We start from the raw sequence: 26,142 nt of genomic DNA on the forward strand, positions 1-26,142 counted from the left end.
AAAGCAAATTACAAACTGTCACTGGAATGGCTAAATTCCATGGAAAGGGCCCCCAAATAACAGCCTGAGAACCACAACATTTTAAAAAAAAAAGTTACTTTCTGGACACAAAAATGTCTTTGCATCATAGAACAAACCCTATCCTGCTAGAGAAAGGAAACATGAAGCACAGAAATAAATGAAAGAAACACTGAACCAAAACCAATCAGTATAAAATAATGTTCTGCCTCAGTGTTAAATCCTCTACCTGAGATTCTAGTTCTGTTGAAAGACCTTGTTCTCCAAAACAGGAAATTCAGAGTAAGAGAAAACTAAAAGATGAGAATGTTGAATTAAAACAAGGGATTTGAGGTAGACCATTTTGAGTGAAAAGAAAAGGAGTACTTGTGTCACCGTAGAAACTAACAAATTTATTTGAGAATAAGCTTTCGTGAGCTACAGCTCACTTCATTGGATGCACGCAGTGGAAAATACAGTGGGGAGATTTATATACACAGAGAACATGAAACAATGGGTGTTACCATACACACTGTAACAAGAGTGATCAGGTAAGGTGAGCTATTACCAGCAGGAGAGCGGGGAGGAAAAAACCTTTTGTAGTGATAATCAAGGTGGGCCATTTCCAGCAGTTGACAAGAACGTCTGAGGAACAGTGGGGTGAGGGAGAGGAATAAACATGGGGAAATAGTTTTACTTTGTGTAATGACACATCCACTCCCAGTCTTTATTCAAGCCTAATTTAATGGTGTCCAGTTTGCAAATTAATTCCAATTCAGCAGTCTCTCGTTGGAGTCTGTTTCTGAAGTTTTTTTGTTGAAGAATTGCCACTTTTAGGTCTATAATCGAGTGACCAAAGAGATTGAAGTGTTCTCCGACTGGTTTTTGAATGTTATAAGTCTTGATGTCTGATTTGTGTCCATTTATTCTTTTGCATAGAGACTGTCCAGTTTGGCCAAAGTACATAGCAGAGAGGCATTGCTGGCACATGCTGTCATAATTCAAATTGGTAGATGTGCAGGTGAACGAGCCTCTGATAGTGTGGCTGATGTGATTAGGCCCTATGATGGTGTCCCCTGAATAGATATGTGGACACAGTTGCCAACGGGCTTTGTTGCAAGGATAAGTTTCTGGGTTAGTGTTTTTGTTGTGTGGTGTGTGGTTGCTGGTGAGTATTTGCTTCAGGTTGGGGAGCTGTCTGTAAGCAAGGGCTGGCCTGTCTCCCAAGATCTGTGACAGTGATGGGTCGTCCTTCAGGATAGGTTGTAGATCCTTGATGATGCGTTGGAGAGGTTTTAGTTGGAGGCTGAAGGTGACGGCTAGTGGCGTTCTGTTATTTTCTTTGTTGGGCCTGTTCTGTAGTAGGTAACTTCTGGGTACTCTTCTGGCTCTGTCAATCTGTTTCTTCACTTCTCTACGTAAAAGAATAAATGGACACAAATCAGACGTCAAGAATTATAACATTCAAAAACCAGTCGGAGAACACTTCAATCTCTTTGGTCACTCGATTACAGACCTAAAAGTGGCAATTCTTCAACAAAAAAACTTCATAAACAGACTCCAATGAGAGACTGCTGAATTGGAATTAATTTGCAAACTGGATACAATTAACTTAGGCTTGAATAAAGACTGGGAGTGGATGTGTCATTACACAAAGTAAAACTATTTCCCCATGTTTATTTCCCCCCCTATTGTTCCTCACACATTCTTATCAACTGCTGGAAATGGCCCACCTTGATTATCACCACAAAAGTTTCCCCCCCCGAGTCTCCTGATGGTAATAGCTTACCTTACCTGATCACTCTTGTTACAGTATGTATAGTAACACCCATTGTTTCATGTTCTCTGTGTATATAAATCTCCCCACTGTATTTTCCACTGCATGCATCCGATGAAGTGAGCTGTAGCTCATGAAAGCTTATGCTCAAATAAATTTGTTAGTCTCTAAGGTGCCACAAGTACTCCTTTTCTTTTTGTGGATACAGACTAACACGGCTGCTACTCTGAAACCTGTCATTTTGAGTGAGCAATCCTACATATATTATTTGTCTAGCTGTATTTTTGAACATGCATCTTTGTCCAGAAGCTGCTGTTTCTATTAAAAGCTCACTTTCCCATATAACTTGTACGCTAAAGATGAAGCTATTGAATAAGGAAAGCGTCTATTAAGACTCACAGTAAATATAAGGTAATAAAGAGTATGTCTACACTGCAGCTTGGACTGAGCCTCCTAGCCCAGGTAGATAGAGATATGCTAGTTAGTGGCCAGGGTGATACAGGGTAGCCATCTGAGTTTGGACCCAGGAAGTTGGTTGGCTTGTATTTGGCAGCCAGCCCATGCTGCAACATTCACACTGCTCTTTTAGCACGCTAGCTCAAGCAGAGCTAGCACATCTGTCTACCTGGACTAGGAGGCATTCTCTCACTGCAGTGTAGACACATCCTAAAAGCCTGGTCCTGAGAGGTGCCACGCTCTGTCAGTGGTTATTGAAGACAATGGGAATTGTGTGTCCTCAGCACCTTTATGCTATCAGCTGATCCAGTGAAATGAATGGGAGCCTTGTGGATGGTTATAGATCAAAGGTGGCCTCTGAACAAAGATAAAGTCCAGTCCCAAGAGTGTGCCACAAGTAGAACTCCTATTAAAGACTACAGGGGTTCTGAGCACAATAGGACTTACGGGTTTGAGCCGGCATATAGGACTTTAAAATTGTTACAATGTATGCTAAGAGTTATATAAGGGAACAGAAATGTCCTGAAACTCTTTCAAACTGTTTTAAGTATCTGTAAGACCATGGTAATTCTATTGAACAAATATATTAAAATGGAAGACATTTAAACATACCAAATATTTTAAATTATTAAGTATTATTCAAGAATAAATGTGATATTAAAGTAGTTAGTAAATTTCTTGGCTTTTCTGGCCCAGCGAGTTGCGTTATTTATTTATTTATTTAAACTATTATTTTGGACTGTTCTGCTGCCTAATATAAGGGCCAGATTAGGACAAAATGACAATTATGTATAGTGTGTAAAAGCAGTGTGCAGTTATTGAATCTTAGAAAGAGTGCAACTTACGATAAATATTGTCTAGTGTATTAGATGCTAATAATAAATTCTAAATCTTTTAGAGATGGTTCAAATACAACCCTCCCCCCCACCCAAATCACTCCCCTACTAAAAGAAACAAGAAGCCATTTATTAGAAGCGGAGCAAACATATGACACACAATTATGCCAGCCATATATCCTTTCACCACACACCAATGGTTGTTCCTGGATACCCAGAAATTATAAGTGGGAAATTCAAAGCCATGTGGTTTCCTTGGCAGTGATGAGACTTGTTTCACTTATATTTATGGTATGGCTGGGTTTGCATTTGATCAAAGAAGGATAAGAAATGAACCCAATGACCATTCTGAGATGTCCTAGAAAGTAACAAACCAAACGTACTGTTTTCTATCTAATATGCATGTGGTTTAATTGTTTTGCCAAGGAATATATTCTATGAGAAACAAACATCTTCAGATATTTGTCTAGTCTACTTTCAAAATAATTTCTCAGGAATTCGTGTCTAAGTTTACTGTCCACTTACGTAGCAAATTCTTGCATAACAAAAGCGTGCAGATCAAATATACCTTGCATTACATCCTATAACATTTGATCTAACAATGTGGTAATTGAAAGAGTAAAATTTTACATTGTTCTTTTTTTCCTTGAACAAAATTTAAATAATAAGAGTTAACATTAAACTATGTATTTGTAGTTGCCTTAATTAACTCTGCTTTTGTTTCTTAAACAAATACCCCCAAAAGTGTAATAGCTAAAAAAAAAAGACCAAGAATTCCCTGTATCCCTTTTAAATAATTTTGCCTTGGTGCTAGAATTATGAGTATTCTATAATAAATAAATAGTACTTATAAAATAATTAATTAAAACCTTAGGCTCAATATTACAGATCCACACAGAGAAAGGATGAGATTCCGTGTTGAGCATCTAAGTGGCATAGGCCAGGGGGAGTGAGGCTAAGGTGGCTTTAAGCCACATTTACATCCTCCTTATTCCCGGATGCTCCACAGCTCTGAGAAGCTCCCAGTGAGGACTGAGGACCAGCATTGAGGACCTATGTAAGTTATAATAATCACCAGGATGCTTCCTGATGGTCTGCAGCCCTGCTCAGGATCACGAGTGCTGTGGCTTCACTCTAACACACCCTGTTTATCCCCCACCATGACCCAGCACACCCCCTGTTCCAGGGCTTGTGACGCCATCCTTATGACAGTCTTCCTCAGTGCTTGCGCTGTGGGACATGTCCCCCAGGCCAAACTGGGGCTTTTGGGGCTTCTTTAAAGACCATTTTATCTGGAATAAAGGGGCCAGAACAGAGGTGGGGATCCTTAGGTGTGTTTAGTAAACCAGCATTGCCCATACTTGCATAACAACATGAAACTAGCTAGCCTCAAGCATTACCAAAACTAATATAAATTACGAACATGCAATTACCATGGCTGATCATTGACAAAGTTGCTATAAGAACAAATGGTAAACCAGGCCTCAGAGAGAGCCAACCTGCATTTTTGCTACTGTGGTGCTATTTTTCTTTGTGCTTTTATATCAGAGCAATGAATATAAGCGCATGCAAAAAAACTCACGCAACACAACAACAAAGACAACGAGGAGGAATGTCAAAATATTTAGCATTCAGCTTGGGTGAGCATCCAGAGTTTCAAATGTTTATCCAAACTGCCTCAACCTATAGGGGCCTCCACACATCCTGAGAGCCTTCCATCCCCATACCAAACAATTCCCATCTTCTCCACAAGACAGACTCCTGCACTGGAGAGCTGGCAGTGCTGTCTTCTGTAGGGAAGCCCATAAGTTGGCAACCTCTCACCAGCATTTTCTGAGTGGATAGTGGTTTTTGGCATCTTCCCTCCCACAGTGGTCCCTCTCTGGCACCTTTCCATTCAGGCCATACTTCTACGCCACTCTGTCACCCTCTTCCCATCTAAAATGGCTTCCTCACTCACACCCAGGTTCACCTCTAGTAAAATATATATATTTGGAAGATACTCTGTTATCTATTCAATATTTAATTCATTCTCTTTCTCTCTTTCACACACACACACACACACACACACACACACACACACACACACACACACACACACACACACACACACACACACACACACACACACGTTTATTTACCTTCCATGCTGAGACTGCTGCCAATTATGCTGACCAGTAGTATTTCTTTGTGTTCCTCCTCTCTGTATCCACCTGTTGTCTCTTGTCCTCTACTAAGGGCTTGTCTACACTTACAGCACTGCAGTGACACAGATGCACCTGTGTAGTACTTAGTGAAGATGATAGCTACACTGACGGGAGAGCTTCCCCCATCAGCATAGGTACTCCATCTCCCTGAGAGGTAGTAGCTATGTCAACAGGAGAAGCCCATTGACACAGAGCTGCCTATACCAGGAGTTCGGTCAGTATAACTGTGTGGCTCAGCGGTATGGCCTTTCCAACCCCCTGAGCAACACAGTTATACCAACGTAAGTTTGTAGTGTACACCAAGCTGTAGACTGTAAGTGGTTTAGGACAGGGACTGTCTTTTTGTTCTGCGTTTGTACAGCAGCTGGCATAAGGGGCTCCTAGTGCATGACTGAGGTTCATAGCTGCTACTATAGTATAAATAAATAAATAAATATAAATTAAATAATAACAATAATATGGGAATAAAGAACAGTGGACACAAACCCCCATATTCTTTACTCAGTCCTTGAAATTTTTGCTGACTGGGCCCAATGTCTGAGAGTCACCTTTTTGAATATTTCCAACACTTTGAACTTTTCCAACACAGCAACTGGCTAAACATACAGATTTTCCTTGTTATTTTGTATGTATTTTATCAGGATAGAGACTTCTCAATTAGAAAGACTGTCTCTATGCTTTCTCCTCCTGTTAAATGTAGACAAAATCAACCAATTTCACCCGGATTTCAAAAAAGTTATCCTCTGTGTTTTCTTTAAAAAAAGAAAGAACAACTTGGGTTCTATTACAAATGCCATGTAGCAACAGACACCTCTTTCTGTTCTCTAATGGCTCTCTAGAGTTGTACACATAATTACAATATTTCCTTCTCCACTGTTTATCCTCCACCTATTTTAAAGCATATAAACATTGGTAATTTTATTTTAAGCAACTTCAATATTTAAGCAAGTATAAACTTTTCTTTGGACTGGTATTCACATCCCAGGTTTACTGCCAGTGCTAATGTTAAACAGAAAACTAGGGGAACTGTGGTCTACCATGATGATCTTACAACCAGATCCAAGGCTTACAAACCATCTGTTTTGGTGACACAGCCCTAAAGATGCATTACCAGCCCCATCTCACAGTCCAACTCCTCCTCCTGTGGCATTTTGGCAACCAGTGACTGCTTGGAAAAGAAATTCAAAGCCTGTGTTAATCAAGAAATAGCTCTGTATAGACCACCACAATTGTGGGCAGCCAAAATGTGTTTTTCTTGGGGATTCTTTCTACCAAAATATTGCCTATTGCCAGGCTTTTATTCTTTAGGTACTGTAGTTTCAGCTGTATACTGAATGTTTACAGTACACAGGGCTGCTCTCCCAAGCCAGGGAGAGGAAGTAGAATGGAGCTTTCTCCCCCCACCTCTCAGGTTCCCCTTACTTTAAACCCCAATTAATAAGTACCATAATTAAGGAAATCCAAAGCCATTCCATTTGACTGAAGTGCTCAGATCTGGCTATGGGTAACTGTTAATTTTCCTCTAGCCAATTACAGTGGTAATGTACTCTCTAGACTTTTTTAAAAAACGTGGCATGCTTTCTCCTGAGATGAACGATATTTGAACTCAAAGACACAGTAATAAGCACCGTTAGTTTATAGGAGCCAGTGCTGAAAGGCCTCTGGCTATAAGAAAAGTGCATTTATAACATTTAAAATATATTTTACTGTGGAGTAAACAGGCAACAGCCTAATTAAATCTCAGAATGGAAACAGTCTAAACATTCCTAAGTGCACAACTGCTCTCCTCTCCCAAACACAATATAAAAATATTCAAGTGTCAAGCCTACATGTGAAGGAGACCACTAAAGTACTTCTACATGTGAGGCTGAGGAGATGATTCCATGGCCATTGGTACTTGAGACAGGGAGCCCAGCTTTTCATTCTTGTTCTGCAGTTCTAACGCCAGCAATCTCAGTTACTGTAATGAAACATAAGGCAATGGTTCTACACTTGTCTACACTTACAGCATTGCAGTGGCACGGCTGCACTGGTGGGATGGGAGAGCTTCTCCCACCAATGTAGGTACTCCACCTCTCTGAGAAGTGGTAGCTCTGTTGACAGCTGAAGCCCTCCCGTCCACATAGTGCTGTCTACAGCAGAAGTTCGGTCGGTATAACTCCTTTGCTCAGGGGTGTAGACAGGTCCTACAGTCTTAGTTGTATAAAACATCTTTTTCATCCCAAAGGGATTCTCTATCCCGTATGCTTAGTTTTATTCAGAATCACAGTGCCCCCATACAAATGACTCTCCTTTCCGGCAGGATGGGCGGGATTTTTAGGAGACAGGACTGCATATTATGTAATGCTTTAAATACCAAGTGTACAAGGCCCTCTCCTCTAATCCCCAGGCTTCATAGATGTGCTGTGCCTGGGGACTGCAGGTGTATCACTATGTAAGGGTGCCTGAGTACTTCTGTACACTGTGGAAAGAGTGTCCATGCTGGCTCCTCACAGGTCAATGTAGAATGAGCCACAAGGTTGGATTCTCTCTTTTATGTGTCTGACTGGCTAGTTCTTGCTCGCATGCTCAGGGTCCAAATGATCACTACATGTGGGATTGGGAAGGAATTTTCCCCTAGGTCAGATTGGCAGTGATCTTGGGGGGCGGGGTAGGGAATATCACACTTACTGATTTCCCCAGGGTGTAGGATTCATAAAGGTTTATGAGCTTGGCAACATTCAGGGCACACCCGGAGTGTTGTGTAGGAGTAGTGCACACACTGCTCCATCCAAGGGCATCAACCTTGGAATCTCGCCAAGATGACATGAACCGTGGGAAGCCTCTCAGGACTGGGCTCAAGCCCCTAGAGCAAGGAATGTGGTAGATAGAAATTGGTAAATAAGAATGTTAAACAAAGCCAGTGTATTCCTTTTATCTGTTGGAGAATGTAATGCGCGGGGGGAGAGAGAGAATAAAGGGGAAGGTGGAAAGCTGACAGGCGGAAGCCTGTTAGCAGAGACCAGCCTGCTTGCTTGCTAAAAGCTGTGTGCTGTCTTGTCATTGAACCGCCACACCAGGGCCTCTGGCGCTGGTGCTCCTTGGCCCCTCCTATTTTCTGACTGTTGCATATAATAGTTTATTCTCCTGTGGCCTGTAACATTTTGGTTGTTGGGTTAGTGTGCGAGTGACAAGTGGGGCTGGTGGTTTGTCCTACACAGGAGCTCAGACTAAGATCAGCAGTTCTCAAACTATGGGCTGATGGGGAGCCACAGCCCGCCCTGCTCTGACAGCAGGAGCCGTGGCTGACAGCAGGAACCACAGCTGCACGGGGCACTGTAGGGCTCTTCACTAGTCCCACGCGGGGCTCTCTTAGCAACTGTGACACGTCAGAGGTCCATTGCATGGTTTTTCCCCAAGAACTTAAAAACATTATCAGCTGTGCATGTACAGTGAGAAACAGGAAATGGATCGTTTTGTGACAAAGGGAGAAAAGCATATGACACAAGTCGAAGGGAGGGCAGGAGCAGAGGTTCCAGCCTGAAATGTAGAGCAGAGCGACAAGAACTTATGTCCTCCTCCTCATAGATTTTTATCACCTTTGAAGAGGCATGAGGTCAAAGAGCTTTGTGTTGTTATTTAAGTTCCTAGTTTACTAATGAACCAATATTCAGAATATAAACATTTGGGTTTGTATTTTACAGTTCTCTGTTAATGGGGAAAAAAGTGATCATAGGTCACTAAAATACCATTAACCACCCAGCACACAAGACCTTAGTGATTAACCTCTGCCTCGTTTACTGACTTCAGTAATTTACCATCTTGCTCCCTGTTATTGTATCTGTCTAAATCCCAGAGGAAAGAGCTGGTACAAGATATAAGGCTGTTGAAAGATCTGCAGACTGAATTTAATACAGAATGTTTGCTTTGTTTGCCAAGTGCAATAACTGGAGTATTTTTACAAGGCTATATATTAGTAATACATGTGTGCGGGCACACACAGAGCTATAAATGATGAAATAATGATCCAGTCACATCTCCATTGGCTTTCTTGCATAATGGCAGGTTCAGAGGAGACAATAATAGATGTGACATTAGGAATCAAAATGCTTTGATTTTTGGAGGTGCTGATGCTGAACACCCACAACTCCTGTTGCAGTTAATGAGACCAGCAAGTGCATAATACTCCTGAAATCCAAGTCACAAGAATTGTCTAAATTTCTGAATATAGTCTGATGCTTTGAGGGCTGGGACTATGTAATGTGAAGAAGTTTAGTTTAGTTTAGTTTCCTAAGATGGAGATAATAGAATTGTAATTATCATGTAGCTCAGCTAAAATAGTGTAAGGGCTGAGTGTGGCTGTGTCCATCTCAGAAGTACATTCACAGACACTTTAGGAAAAAGATCCTGTAAACAGTTTCTCAGAACAGGTAAGGCGTAAAGTGGGCTCAGTTTTGTCCAGATAATGATGGAAATATTTGCACAACAGAAATGGTATACATGGATGATTTAAAGAAGCCAGGTCACAATTCAGAAGAGAAACATGGCTCAAAGGGCAAAGGAAAAAGCAGCATCATTTTGAAAAAGGCCCTGGTAGAACCTGATTCAAGATGTAGATAATCTCCTGTGGTGACTGACAGTAATTTACTTTTTGTAAATACTTTCTACAGAAGCGTAAGACCTCAATACTATACGCAACTAGACACATGCATAACTTTACTCACATGACTAATGATGCATATGCCTTAGTATCTGCAGGCTAATCAAGGCCTAATTTTCTACAATTTGTTTTATTCAGAGCTTTTATTGGCAATAGCCATGTGAGTGTTGCCCCTGTTTTCTGTGCTAATTATTTCTATTAAAATCACTTCTTTTAAATGTACTGTTTTTCTTATTCCTTATTTGCTGTATTTTTCATCTGGCAAACTATGATTCTAATTATCTGATATTTTCAGTAATATATTCCACAGCATATGAACTAACTCAAGAAAACTATGTCTATATGTTATGTTGTTTATATTTTTCCAAGACAGCTGATGATGATAAAAAAAATTTCTGGAAATAATAAACTTATACTTTAAGTTTTGGTGGGCCATTCAACATTTCCTAAACTTACTGTCAAATATATTAGTGTTAAAATATATTTTGACAGGTCTTCTGAAACACAGTAGGGAATAATTAAAAAGAATAACAATTAACCTGTTTTAGAGAGAGCATTATCATGTAAATGCTGCCTCAAGGTAATTTCTCACAAATTAAATTCAAATGGATATGCATAGAGCACCATAATAATTAAGGAAACCTGCCAGTTAAATTATGACTAGTCAAGTTCAGCATAGCTCATTTAATGCTCCTTAGCATTTCTTCATTAGTACGTTTTTTAAGAATACATTTGGATGTTTGAAAAAGATTGAAATAGAGAGTATATCAACTGCAGTACAAGCAGTATAGTAATTCAGGATTAGAAAAAATGTAAACGATTGAAAGCAGAGATATGCTTATGGCAAATGAAAACAAGCATAGTATATCTAGCTCAGTCTATTTGGGCCCTGGCTGTGTACTAAAAGAGTATCAGAAGCACAGATTAAGTTTAATTACAGTTGTTGGCATATAGTATTTTAATGCTGTTAGACATACTGATTGTTCCAAACACTTAAACATGAATGTAACTGCATATGCATGCAGTCCTGTAAGCTCTACCTGTAAGCTTGCTCCACAGATCCAGACGGAGGCAGGCGAAATATATTTGTTGGAGTTGCCATTCCGCTTCCTTCTGAGCTCAAATGTGAAAAAAAGCACACTCAAAATAAAATCCTTTGATCATGTCTACTTACTGTGCAAATCCAGAGATAAAACTAATCGATCTGATCCATAAACCTATAGAAATCAAAGGCTTTCCAGAGGAGCTGACAGAGATCCCATCTGACACGGGAATAAAGTTCACAAAAATCAGTGTTGGAAGACTTGAACACACAGATACTGCCTTTGATACAACAGCCCAAAATCTCATATATAGACTCTCTTGGGGTTTCTCACAGATAAATCTTGGAAGTCATACAGACACCTGACCAGACTGTGAAACGAGAACTGGATCTTTAGGCTGGATGCGGACAAAAGAAATGTGAGAATCCTCCCCACTTCCACCTGCCCTGCAATCCTGCTCAGACCACTTCCTCCAGCAGGCAGAAGAAGTAGTAAGAACAAACCCATTGCAAGAGAAGAACACACCACTGCCCTGGCCTATCCCCCAAAACCTCAGCGAGACCAGGATTTCACCCCTGGAGTCAGCCAAATTCCAAAAGTCGCTTTTCCAGCTAAAGGACCAGGAGCAGAAGCAGCATGACAAGCATGTGGGGATGGCTGCTGTGGGCACTCTCCAATCCCGCCGACCACACAGATCACCACCATCATTCTTAAATTCACCTATGATGAAAAGCGAGAAGGAAGAAAACTTGAGCAGTGGGGCGTGGAAGACACTGCCAGATACAGACACACCTCAGACACAAGGATTTCTACAAGCCTTTGCCATTGCTGTAAAGGAGACTCTCCTCTGTAACAAAGGGAGCAAAAATCACTCTTTGCAGAACTTTCCCAGATTATAAATAATTTCCTAAACCCCCACTGCCTCCAGTCAATGTCAGAACCCAGTGACCATTACTGTGAGAAATCCTCATCTTATTCATAGGGAAAATCATCTGCATTTAGGGATAAGAACAATAAGCAAAGTGCAGGACTAGAAACCTAGAACCTTCCATCCAAGATCTGACCCAGTCACACACAAAGTTCTGGAAGTATTCACAGGAATCAGCATCTCCACCTAAAACTCTGACTCTGCCTTTCTGGGATCGTGAAAGACAGTAGAGAACATCAAGGACCCTGCCAACAGGATCTGTCACCACTTCCTTTGATGAGAGGAATCTCCTCCTCATCCCAATAGATGCAATTGTCTGGCCAGTGCAATATAAACTGTTGCTCAACATTAGAGACTTTTCAAATTACCTCCTTGTGGCCAACCTCATTTTCCCAAAGGTATGTCCACACTTAAAATGCTATAGCAGCACACCTGCACTTCAATGAAGACACTACTTACGCTGATGGAGGGATTCTCCCATCACTGTAGGTAATCCATCTCCCCAAGCAGCAGTAGCCAGGTCGACAGAAGAATTCTTCTGTTGACCTACCGCTGTCTACGTGGGGACTTAGGTCGGTTTAATTCCGCCGCTCAGAGGTGTGGGTTTTTCACACCTTTGACCTATGTAGTTAAACTGACCTAATTTTCTAGTGTCAACGAAGCTTGAGGAAGCTAATCAATAAGGTAGCATAAAATGGCTTCCAGTTCTACTATCTGTGGGCATTAGCTTCAGTGCTTCTCAATCAGACTTCAGGCCAGGAAACAGCACTTGTTCTGGTGTTTAACTTCTTATCCACAGATGAGGGAAGTGCAGCCACACTCCTACTGCATTTGATATCATGCATCATTGAATCCACATTCATTATGGGCTAGATTTTCAAAGGTATTTAAGCACTTAGAAAAAGAAATCTAATAGGATTTTTCAGAAATACCTATTCAGGTTTCTTGCCTAACTCCCACTGATTTCAATGCTCTAACTCCTAGAATATCCTTCTTCTAAAATGGTAGTATTAGGACAGTAAGATAATCCATCTTCCAAATCTATCTAATGCAGAATGTTTCTGTTTTTCTTTATGGTTAACCATTCCTTGTAGGCTAAAATTAGTATAAATAAGGCACAAAAATATGTTCCATCATACATTTTTCAATTACATTTTAGCATTGTTTGCTAAGCATATAAGAGTATAGCCAAGCAACAGCTCCAAGTTCACCAATTATCTTCAATTTCAGCTGTCAATTTTGATCTGTTTTGCATTTCTCATTCTGTGCATCCAGCACCTTATAATTTCTATCAGCACTTCAAATACTATAATTCACCACCAAGATTGGAGAAAAATGGGAACATAAAAGCAATTTCTGCATCCAGTAGGATCATTTACATATAAAAAGCATGTTTAGTTCAATAAATAATTCTTCCTGTAGTTAGATATTTTCCTAAATATATTTTTTTAAATCAAGAATATACCCAGAAGATGCCAAAATCCATTTTTATTTTTTAGATCCCACAAAGTGGACTGAATTTAGAAATGTCATTTGTATGCCATGTGCTCTCTGAAAATTGAGATGAAGCCCAGCAAACGAAAGGCTATTTCATTTTAATACAAAAGTGACAGTGCTGTGACCTTTCCATGTCATTTCTCATATGACCTTGCCCAGCAGCATGAAAAAAATATGACATTTGGAAGCAGAGCCCAATGTGGGTAGAGTGATGGTACGTTTTTGTTTTCTGTTTCTCTCTAGACATCTGTTGTAAAATAAAAGGAAATCTGAAAGTCAAAAAATTGTAAAACAGACCACAGAATCTTTTGAGCTGATTAAAACTTTATCATCTATTTTAGTGTGTTACACAGTGCCACCCAAAAAGAATCAGACTAGTGACTAAATATCTTACATGAAGATAGCAAATGGTGCTCTAGTAAATCAAATCTATATCAGGAACAAGTAAATGTTAGGAACAAGTAAATATGTAAAAGTTATATTAAGGTGGTAACTTCAACTGACAAAAGCAAGACAAAAGCAAGACAAAATGCTGCCAGGAACCATTGCAGCACTACCTGCTCCGCAATGAAACTTGCCCCCCAATGAATGCCTCTAACCCCACTCCTTCCCCAGCACACCCACTTCACCAGGGCTTGCAGGAGTTCACCTGGAGGCATCCTTATGGCTGCACAAGGGATGCAGCTGGGGCTTTTAATGTCCATTTACGCTCTTCCTGCCCTTATGCCTTGTGTAAAGGGACCAGAGTTGGGGTAAGGATTTCACCTACTGTCTTTAACAAGCGCTAAACTGGTCAAGTTAAATCCTAAGAGGGAGCCTAAGCCTGAACATTTGAAAATCTCCCCCTAAATATTACCACTTGGAGCAGAATTCCCCATGATTGGGACTTCTAGATACTCTGATTATATAAATAAATAACATAAATATAGTGAATAGCTCTTAAACTAGTAGAATCTTTTTAAAACAGAAGAAGTTTTAAATGTGCAATCACTGTGAATGTTTTTTTTATTTTTGTTTGTTTTCTGGTGTTTGTTCCATTTGGCTGATCCTTTTTTCCTGGCTTGACTCCTACTTCTCCCACTGCAACCTGTCCCAGAACTGTTTGATGCTGAGGACTGAACTCTATCTGATCTCTTCTGGTGAGGTGCTCTATAGCTAAAGAAAGAAATGGATGTTTGTAAAGAGAGTTTGTATTGTGGTACTTGTTTGGGGTTTGTTTTTGGGTGGTGGTGGTTTGTGTTTCCCAGACTAACAGGATTTAGGTGGGAAGGCTATGACAGATACAGAGGCAGCAGTGGGAGTGACTCATGTAGTGGACGACACAATGAAGATGCCTGGATGTGGAAGCTGTGGTATGTACATGATCCTGGTGGGGGTACCTGGTAAAAGTTTTGTCTCCATGAAATGCCGTCTGATAGAGCTGATGGAGGAAAAGATCCGAGGTTTGGAGATGCAGGTGGAAAGTCTGGTTGAGTTTAGAAAGGGATTCGAGCAGATTATGGAGCAAAGACATGAGGTATCTGAAGGGAAAAGCTCAGACTTGCAGATGGAAGCAGGACTTAGGAATTCTGAGGGGAGACTGGGTGAGGAAAGTGGTCAGTGGAAGCATGTGACTAAAACAACTAGGCAGAGGAGAAGACGGGCTAGTGAAGGAGAAATAGAGCTCAAGAACAGGTTTGCAGAGTTGGAAAATGAAGAAGGGGCTCAGCAGGCGGTCACTGAAGGTGGAAGGGCAAGGAAGAAGAGAAGAGCGGCTAGGCCTATAGGAAAAGGGGAAGAGTCAATGGAGACTACACCAAATATGAGCCCCAGGAGGATACAGGATAGGTTGAAGAGGATTACAAGGGAGAATAGGAATGGAAAGAACTTGCAGCTAGAGGGAACAGGGGATAGACTGGAGAATAGCACCGTCACCAGGAAAAGTCAAGTCTATGTGATCGGGGACTCTTTACTGAGAAGAATAGACAGGCCTGTAACAAGAGCTGATCCAGAGAATAGAAGGGTGTGCTGTCTTCCAGGTGCCAAGATACGGGACGTAGACCTCAGGTTGAAAAGGATCCTAAAGGGAGCAGGAAAGAATCCCCTAATTATCCTTCATGTGGAAACAAATGATACGGCTAGATTCTCGCTGGAAATTATTAAGGGAGACTATGCTAGGCTGGGGAAGAAGCTTAAGGAAATCGAGGCTCAGGTGATCTTTAGTGGGATTCTGCCTGTTCCTAGAGAAGGGCAACAAAGGTGTTACAAGATTATGACTATCAACAGATGGCTTAGGCAGTGGTGCTATAAGGAGGGCTTTGGGATGTATGGCCACTGGGAGGCATTCATGGACAGAGGACAGTTCTCTCGGGATGGACTTCATCTAAGTAGGGAAGGAAATAGACTTCTAGGATGGAGGCTGGCACAACTGATTAAGAGAGCTTTAAACTAGGAATCTGGGGGAGATGGTTGGGAGATGTCCAGGTAATCTCCATGCTGGATTTTAGCATTGAGAGGGAAGAAAACGAAGTAAGAAAGGATACTGCTGTGGGTAGGAGAATGTATATAGGGAGGAAGGGCAGTGTGGATACCAGTCTAATAGGTTATACTGGCTGTAGAATGACTGTGCCTAATAGGGTACAGAATGCGAGTGAGGCCAAACAGCAAAATTAAGATGTTTGTACACCAAGGCAAGGAGTGTAGGTAACAAAATGGAGGAACTAGAGCTACTGGTGCAGGAAGTGAAACCAGATATTATAGGGATAACAGAAACATGGTGGAATAGTAGTCATGACTGGACTACAGGTATTGAAGGGTATGTGCTGTTTAGGAAAGACAGAAATAAAGGTAAAGGTGGTGGAGTAGCATTGTATATCAATGATGAGGTAGAATGTAAAGAAATAAGAAGCAATAGAATGGATAAGAAAGAGTCCGTCTGGGCAAAAATTACTTTGGGGAAGAAAACTACTAGAGCTTCCCCTGGGATAGTGCTTGAGGTGTGCTATAGACCACCGGGATCTAATTTGGATACGGATAGAGCCCTCTTTAATGTTTTTAATGAAGTAAATACTAATGGAAACTGCGTGATCATGGGAGACTTTAACTTCCCAGATATAGACTGGAGGACGAGTGCTAGTAATAATAATAGGGCTCAGATTTTCCTAGATGCAATAGCTGATAGATTCCTTCATCAAGTAGTTGCTGAACCGACTAGAGGGGATGCCATTTTAGATTTGGTTTTGGCGAGTAGTGAGGACCTCATAGAAGAAATGATTGTAGGGGACAATCTTGGTTCAAGTGATCATGAGCTAATTCAGTTCAAACTGAACGGAAGGATTAACAAAAATAAATCTGCAACTAGGGTTTTTGATTTCAAAAGGGCTGACTTTCAAAAATTAAGGAAATTAGTTAGGGAAGTGGATTGGACTGAAGAATTTATGGATCTAAAGGTAGAGGAGGCCTGGGATTATTTTAAATCAAAGCTGCAGAAGCTGTTGGAAGCCTGCATCCCAAGAAAGGGAAAAAAAATTCATAGGCAGGAGTTGTAGACCAAGCTGGATGAGCAAGCATCTCAGAGAGGTGATTAAGAAAAAGCAGAAAGCATACAGGGAATGGAAGATGGGGGGGATCAGCAAGGAAAGCTACCTTATTGAGGTCAGAACATGTAGGGATAAAGTGAGACAGGCTAAAAGTCAAGTAGAGTTGGACCTTGCAAAGGGAATTAAAACCAATAGCAAAAGGTTCTATAGACATATAAATAAGAAGAAAACAAAGAAAGAAGAAGTGGGACTGCTAAACACTGAGGATGGAGTGGAGGTCAAGGATAATCTAGGCATGACCCAATATCTAAACAAATACTTTGCCTCAGTCTTTAATGAGGCTAATGAGGCTCTTAGGGATAATGGCAGCATGAGAAATGGGAATGAGGATATGGAGGTAGATATTACCATATTTGAGGTAGAAGCGAAACTCGAACAGCTTAATGGGACTAAATCGGGGGGCCCAGATAATCTTCATCCAAGAATATTAAAGGAATTGGCACATGAAATTGCAAGCCCATTAGCAAGAATTGGTAATGAATCTGTAAACTCAGGGGTTGTACCGTGTGATTGGAGAATTGCTAACATAATTCCTATTTTTAAGAAAGGAAAAAAAAGGGATCCAGGTAACTATAGGCCTGTTAGTTTGACATCTGTAGTATGCAAGGTCTTGGAAAAAATTTTGAAGGAGAAGGTAGTTAAGGACATTGAAGTCAATGGTAAATGGGACAAAATACAACATGGTTTTACAAAAGGTAGATCGTGCCAAACCAACCTGATCTCCTTCTTTGAGAAAGTAACAGATTTTTTAGACAAAGGAAACGCAGTGGATCTAATTTACCTAGATTTCAGTAAGGCGTTTGATATGGGGCCACATGGAGAATTATTAGTTAAATTGGAAAAGATGGGGATCAATATGAAAATTGAAAGGTGGATTAGGAATTGGTTATCAGGGAGACGACAGCGGGTCCTACTGAAAGGTGAACTGTCAGGCTGGAGGGAGGTTACCAGTGGAGTTCCTCAGGGATCGGTTTTGGGACCAATCTTATTTAATCTTTTTATTACTGACCTTGGCACAAAAAGTGGGAGTGTGCTAATAAAGTTTGCAGATGATACAAAACTGGGATATAGAGAAGGACTGGGAATTATACAGGAAGATTTGGATGACCTTGTAAACTGGAGTAATAGTAACAGGATGAAATTTAATAGTGAGAAGTGTAAGGTTATGCATTTAGGGATTAATAACAAGAATTTTAGTTATAAATGGGGGACGCATCAATTAGAAGTAATGGAGGAGGAGAAGGACCTTGGAGTATTGGTTGATCATAGGATGACTATGAGCCGCCAATGTGATATGACCGTGAAAAAAGCTAATGCGGTCTTGGGATGCATCAGGCGAGCTATTTCCAGTAGAGATAAGGAGGTATTAGTACCGTTATACAAGGCACTGGTGAGACCTCATCTGGAATACTGTGTGCAGTTCTGGTCTCCCATGTTTAAGAAGGATGAATTCAAACTGGAACAGGTACAGAGAAGGGCTACTAGGATGATCCGAGGAATGGAAAACTTGTCTTATGAAAGGAGACTCAAGGAGCTTGGCTTGTTTAGCCTAACTAAAAGAAGGTTGAGGGGAGATATGATTGCTCTCTATAAATATATCAGAGGGATAAATACCAGAGAGGGAGAGGAATTTTTTAAGCTCAGTACCAATGTGGACACAAGAACAAATGGATATAAACTGGTCATTGGGAAGTTTAGACTTGAAGTTAGACGAAGGTTTCTAACAATCAGAGGAGTAAAGTTTTGGAATAGCCTTCTAAGGGAAGCAGTGGGGGCAAAAGACCTATCTGGCTTTAAGATTGAACTCAATAATGGGTATGGTATGATGGGATAACATGATTTTGGTAATTAATTGATCTTTAAATATTCATGGTAAATAGGCCCAATGGCCTGTGATGGGATGTTAGATGGGGTGGGATCTGAGTTACTACAGAAAATTCTTTCCTGGGTATCTGGCTGGTGAATCTTGCCCATATGCTCAGGGTTTAGCTGATCGCCATATTTGGGGTCGGGAAGGAATTTTCCTCCAGGACAGATTGGAAGAGGCTCTGGGGGGTTTTCGCCTTCCTCTGGAGCATGGGGCACGGGTCACTTGCTGGAGGATTCTCTGCTCCTTGAAGTCTTTAAACCACGATTTGAGGACTTCAGTAGCTCAGACATAGGTGAGAGGTTTTTCACAGGAGTGGGTGGGTGAGATTCTGTGGCCTGCGTTGTGCAGGAGGTCGGACTAGATGATCATAATGGTCCCTGTTGACCTTAGTATCTATGAATGTATGGATGGTTTCACCTCCAGGCTTCAATTTACCTTTTACATTAAGTATATTGAAAAATACATTGAGAAACTACACAGAACTTCTCAATATTTTTCTAGCAGAGTTATTTGATCTAATAATAAGGTGCTCTGCCAAAATCACTAGTAATAGAATGAATTATGTTGTGACAGATCCTCAACTGATATAAACTGGCATTGTTCCACCTATTGGAACTATGCAAGTTTATGCCAGCTACGGAACTGGACCATTATGTTTACAACAATTAGTACTAACAACAGTATCAGGTCTGTGACGGGATCCATGTGGACTGCCCCTGGCCCTTATGTAGATACCTTTGCAGCACTGGTGAGCGTGTCCATCCTTGATTTCTTGAATTGTCCACTATTTCATATTTTCAGAGAACAAGAAGAAAATTATAGGCCCAAGCAATTAACCTTTGTAATGAAGCTTTCACAGAAATTGTTTTTTTCCCCTACTGTTAGATTTCCTACCCTAGGGCTCAAACATTTTAATTTTTATAGTCTTAATTATCAGACACCTGGTTCTAAGAGTCAAAAATCATGGAGTCTTTTTTCCCAACTGTATACATCTGTAACTTCTATTCGCCTCAATAGATGTTACAGCTAAATGCTGATAGGAGAAAAGAGCCCTAAGAACAATCTGAATGACCTTAACATTTTTAATGGGTTAATATCTGGATGGGGTGAGGAAAAACACTAGAGAAGAGAGGTCTGATGATGTAATAATTTCAGACTGGGGAAACAAAGCCATTAGGGGATAGAGTCTCTCTTGTGACAGAGCTGAACTTGGCATTGGTAAACGTGTGTGCAGGGGTGGGAGGCAGGAGCCAGTTCTGAAGTTCAGAGCAGCTGCTGGGAGGCTCAAATTCTGCCACTGGCACAGGTGAATTAAAGAGCCTAGCTGCTCTCTCTCTTCCCTACTATGTCCCTGTGCTGGACGTGGGATAGGGAAGGAGAGCAACAGGCATAGGAACTGGCTACAGAACACATTATCTGCAGGCAGTTTTCCTTTAACAAGGGAATTTTCTGTTGGGCATTTGTGGCTGGATTACCGTCCCTTTGCACATCACCTAAGTGACATAAAGCTGCCTTAACCCATTATAAAAATCTGGCTATACGAATTTATTACACATTATTGACTCAAGTGCTAGTAAAGGATTAGTAGAGATATCTCTTTTAACTGAATAGAGTACAGTGGCACCAGCTAGGGTTGCAGAGAGGTTTTATCAGCCTTCCCAGCCTGTACCTTATTTTTCAGGGATTGTTAACTCTGCTGAAGTCTGCTCCACGCTGAAGTTTTACAAAGCTTTATTGCTAATTTTTTTAAAAATTGCAGGGAGGAAGGTTTGGCAAGTTCTAAGTTATGTGAAAGTGATACAGTTTATTAGTTTAAGAAATTATTTTATATTTATACTCTTTTAACATGACCTTGACTTAAAACATTTGGCAAGCAATTATCAGTTCTAATTAAATTTAAAATACAATTTGGCAGAAGATGTACTATAAGTCCTAATGAGGTTTAGTAACCTTAGATAAACCTTTGAGTTCCCCCTGATTTCAGCTTTGTAGCTTGTGCATGAAGAAAGGCGACTTTCTCCAATATCCAGTAAATTATCCTAGAGAAACTACTTTGGGACAATATTATTTAAAAAAAAAAATACTTGAAAAAAGCTTGAGTCAAGGGACTGCTCAATGAAACAAAAGTAAGTCTACTCAGGGGACTGCAGGCTGGGAACATGCTGCTTTACTGAACTGCATCACAACAGATTAATACTCCTGGGGGAATTCTGTGCCACTGTGCATGTGCAGAATGTATGTCCCCTGCAGATTTCTTTGCTTCCCCACAGAAAAATGACTTTCTGATGGGGAAGCAAAGGGAAGCCATAAAAGCAGTCATGTGACCCTCCCCAGCAGTATGTTTCTGGTGCCCGGGGCAGCCAGCAGAGAGGTAAAACACTGTGGGGCAGGGACAGGACTGGAGAAGACCTGACTGGTGGCTCCTACCCTGTGCCAGGCTCAGCTGCTGGTTCCGGCTCGGCTCGGGAGGACGGGACTTCCTCTTTCCCTGAACAGCTTCTGGGGCTGGGTCAGACCCACCCCCAGATTTCTCCCCCAGCTGCAGGAAGCTCTGAAAATTCCCTTCCCACAATTTCCTGCACCCATTGATCCTCAGTTGCATGGGGAGGGATCCCTGTACAGGGAGCTGCACCCAATCTGCCCAGCCCCATGCATCCAGATCCCCTCATACCAAACCCTCCCACTGAGCCTCACCTCTCAGCACTCAGAACCCCCCGCAATGAGCCCCACTGCCCCTGCATCTGGACCAACCCAATAAGCCACGCACACCTGAATCCCCTCCCCACCCCAACGAGCCCCACCCAGCTGCACCTGGAACCCCACCCCACTGAGCCCAATTCCCCCAGCATCTGGACCCCCCCACTGAGCTCCCCACACTCAGACCCCCCCTGCTGAGTTCTATCCTCCCTTTACCCAGACCCCTCCCCCCCCGCTGAGCCCCAACCACCTTCACCTGGACCCCCTCGCAGAGTCCCATTACTGTTGCACCCAGAATCCGCAACAAGCCCTGTGCATCCATATCCACCCCACACCCAGATCACCCACTGAGCTGCCCACACCCAGATTTCCCCACACAGAACCCTCTCAACCCACATCTGGATCCCCCCCACACTGAGCCCCTCCACACTTGGATCCTGCCTTGCTGAGCCTGTCTGCCTACACAGAAGGGCAGGGCCCTGGGATGTTTCTGGGGCAGGCCTGGTCCTTGCGCTGTGTCAGGGTTGGGCGCAGCCTCACCCCTGAGTCCATGTCCTGGGAGAGGGCTACAGGGTGATCTCCCACCTCTGTGCAGGCCTGTGCTCCCCAATGCCATGCTGGAGCCTCCACATTTATTTGACAAATAAAATTTGCAGAATTTTAAAATATTGTGGGGAGATTTTGTTGTTGTTTTTTGGGGGCGGGTGAGGCAGAATGCCCTCTGGAGAAAGACTAGGGAGAAAGGAAAGGGGGACCTCACTAACTGAACAGGAAGTAAGAGAGCATGGATCCATCCCATAATATTCTGGGCAACCCACTTAACCCTATCATGACCACTCTACTACAAATGTCTTTTTAAAAGATAGGACCATATTGTTGAACTTCAAGCAGGTAACTGTCTTACCAGCCAGCGAAATGCCTACCAGGCTTCAGTGCTGTGCAAATAAATAAATAATAAGAAAGCTGATTGTCTCATTTGCCCACACAGGGGAATAGTGAGTATAAAGGTGCCCCTTGCTCTCCTGCATGGACTATGTCCCTCATAGCTCACAGGATAGTGGTAACAGCAGCCTCTGTAGGGGTCCTAATCCCTTTCTGGAACAGGTAGGTGTGGCATGGGCAGAGCATTTTGTGCCCTTTCTACCACACCAAATGCACCTGGCAGCCCAGCTGAGACAGAAGGGTAAATAATTTGCTACTTGCATAGACCAGTAGTAGATTGCTTTCCCCCTGGAACAGAGAGGAAACAAGACTATGAATTGTTACTCTCAGAAGCACAATTCATTCCTTTATCTGTGCTGGGGTCATCACTAGTATGCACTGCCCCTTACTCAGGGTAGTTAAGTCACAGTAGCCTAGATCCTCTGAGGTATTTAAATGCCTAACTCCCATAAATTTCATGGGGAGATAGGTGTCTAATGGAAGATCTGGGCCAATCTAGGCTAATGATAATAATAATTAGAACTAATATCAATTGGTGCAGAAAAGACACTGTAGAGCCAGTGGATGCAGTAGTGGAACTCTGCCCAGATATGTGAGCAAGGGGAATGCACAACCTTGCTATCTTCCCCTATTCCTACCATAACTACATGTGTGGGATTCCCCCATCCTGCCTCCTTAAAATAAAACTGATTCCCTTGCAGGGTCACAATCAGATGTCAGTGTGGCAAATATGCACGAGTATATGCTTGACGGTGCTTAGTCATTTGCATAATACACAGTCTGAGAATTTGCATGGTGGGTAGGGGGCCAGATTAATTGAAAGAAAAAAACCAAGAACACAGTTAACACATTTTGTTCTTGCCATTAATCTATGCTTTCCATTTATCAGACAGTGACAGAGCCTGGTACACTATTTCTTGCAAAAATAGTTTGCTTTGGGGGTTTTTGTTTTTGTTTTCCTTTGCAACAAGGAGTTGCTTATTTTTGTTTTGGGATTTTCTTGGTGTTTTGGGTTTTGTTTGTTTGTTTCAGGGGTGGTGGTTGTTTGGTTTTGTTTTGCATATGATAATCAGCTGGCTTGAGGACACATGGCAATAGAACAGGATTTGATAAAAAAAAACTCTCTAGATGGGAAGGTAATAAGTAAATCATAGAATCATAGAAGATAGTGTTTGAAGAGACCTCAGCTGGTCATCTAGTCCAACCCCCTGCTCAAAGCAACATAAATAACATTTGTCCCAACACTGTGGCAATATTTGGAATTTTGAGCTTACTAGGACCTAGTAATATGAAGTAGCAAGTGAAATACACATTCTATTTCCTTTGCTGTTAAAGTGACCCCTAAAGTCTAGTTGCAATTCCTACCTCCTCACCCCTCATCTCATTGATGACTAGTAAACTGGTTCTTCCCAATTCTTCTTGACTATCTTGAACCATTGTTATATTTTAAAAATATTTCTTCCTATTTTAATTCCCCCTCAGCTTAAAAATTCCTCTGCCTCTAAGCCAGGCTGTGCCCTTGAGAGAGCAAATACAAGCAGATTTCGTTCTTTTCCATTTTTAATGATGAACTTGCTGATCGGGCTGGTTTCAGAGGTCCCTCAGCTCTATTTAAAACCAGAACCTTTAAACATGCCCTTTAAATAGCTATAAAATGTTCCCATAAAATCCTAGAAATTTATTTTCTATATTGTTTCTTTATGGTTGGTTTAGTGTGTCATTTTATCAAAAACTTTAAAAAGTCATTTCCTTCCCAATCATTCATTATTGTAGTGGCCACAAAATTCACTACTTTAACTTTCTTCTTGCACCATTAATTAGCAAACTGCTCATTAACTGCTTTTGAAACAATTGATTCATTGGCACCCAGATACAGTACCATAATAATGGAAACATTAGAAATGCTTAGCTAGCTAGACAGAAACCCAGTTAAACATGAAAGTGAAATGAAATCCAAAGTTCACATTTCTAGCATGGTCTTCATGGGGTGAACTTTGTAAATGCTTGGTGGGCAGTGAATATTTCCAATACCGGTTATCAAAGCTGTGCAGCTTTGTTGATGTATTCTTACGTACAAGATTAGATACATACAGTACCTGGTTGTAAAATGCAAGGAGTACAGAACCTGTAGATGACTTATAGTAATCAACCAAGAATCTATCTCAGTGTCTGGAATGGAATGATTAAAATGTTCGGGGGAGGGGGGTCTCCAAAGGAAAGAAGGAAGGAAAATCAATGAGGATGTGGAGTTTCTTTTGGGAGGGGCAACATTGGGGGGTGGAGGTAGGGGGGCAAAGGTACTAGGCCTCATTTAGACTATGCTCCTTTAGAAGATAGATGGTGACCAATGGTGCTTCTGGAATGACATCATGTACCAGGACATACATAACACAGACATTGGCATACAAAAAGATTTGCACCTACTTACAGACTCAGCCAGTTAGAAGGGTACTTGTGTTCCCTGATGTATACCCTCTACTCAGCTGGAAGGATGGTCCAGCAGTTAGGGTGCTAGCCTGGAATCTGGGAGACATGGGCTCAATTTCCTGGTCTACCACAGACTTTCTGAGTGATCTTAGACAAGTCACTGAGTCTCTCTATATACCTAATTTTCTGATCTGTAAAATAGTATTTGGGGGTGCTGTGAGGTTAATGATTTGGAAGCACTCAGATACAGTAATGGGGAGCTATACCAGTACCTGAGAGAAAGAAAAAGCCTCCCAAGAGCACAGAAGCTATACTTGGTTACCATTTTTAGCTTTGTTAGTCATCGGGAGATGATGGCGAAAGCGCCAGGGTGTATGTAAAATATGTTTTTTGACCATGATGAATGAGCTTTGAATCCAGTGATACTGTTGGAATGAAAAGACATTCTTGGCATTGTGTAATCATAAACTCATGCTTAAGAAAGAGAAAAACAAAGCTGGATAACTACTGAGAGTGCAAGCTGAAGGGTATCATGAGATACTATCTAGCTTCACCCGTTCTTCAGAAAGCTGCTACTGCAAGCTTTTCCTTGCTAATCAATCATTTGAGAAAGTGACAAGAAATATAAATGGCATTAGTAAGACTATAACTAGATGGCTCAGAAAATTATTGGGAGTGTTGATGAATCACCTAGACATTTATACCATGCTCCACAGGAACTACAAAGCAAAAAAAAAGCAATTTCATTCTATAACAGGATTTCAAAATATCTTGTGGTCAGGTATTTCACTGGTTTGGTGCCCAATCCTGCAGTGCTTTCTTGTGCAACACTTCCTCTAATTCAATAGGAAAAATAGGTGCATGTGTGGTCCCATATCTGTTGCTCTTCCATACTATGTAATCATAAAAAAATCTGAGTTAGAAAAGCATAGACTATTAATAATATGTACCGTTGACATTATTGTCCAAATAGAGGAACTGAAGCCAGAACTCTGGTGGTAAGAGTTCAATATTGGAGTGCTGCTTTACTGTTGTATTATCGGAAGATGAAGAAATGCTACACAATGACTGGATTGAATGTATTCTATTTCTTTCAGTCAATAACTGATAGCATATCCTATCTAATTAAATCCATATTTTATGTGCTGCTCTGCATCACCCACTGTGTGCATAATAATGAAAGCTCTCAACTATGGAAGCTTTTGAATTACCAATCACAGGGTAAAAAATGCATTTTGTATGAATACA

General features: G+C 41.4%; 1 long non-coding RNA gene across 1 annotated transcript in view; it reads right to left on the reverse strand.

Annotated features, from left to right (window-relative positions):
• Positions 1–1,235: 1,235 nt before the first annotated feature.
• LOC141993947 (uncharacterized) overlaps positions 1,236–26,142 on the reverse strand; it is a 142,093-nt gene continuing 117,186 nt past the window's right edge. The window contains exon 4 of the long non-coding RNA XR_012640975.1: positions 1,236–1,411. This is a non-coding gene — a long non-coding RNA (uncharacterized LOC141993947). The remainder of the gene's footprint in view (positions 1,412–26,142) is intronic.

The sequence above is a fragment of the Natator depressus genome, chromosome 9, assembly GCF_965152275.1.
Source record: "Natator depressus isolate rNatDep1 chromosome 9, rNatDep2.hap1, whole genome shotgun sequence".
NCBI lineage: Eukaryota > Metazoa > Chordata > Testudines > Cheloniidae > Natator > Natator depressus.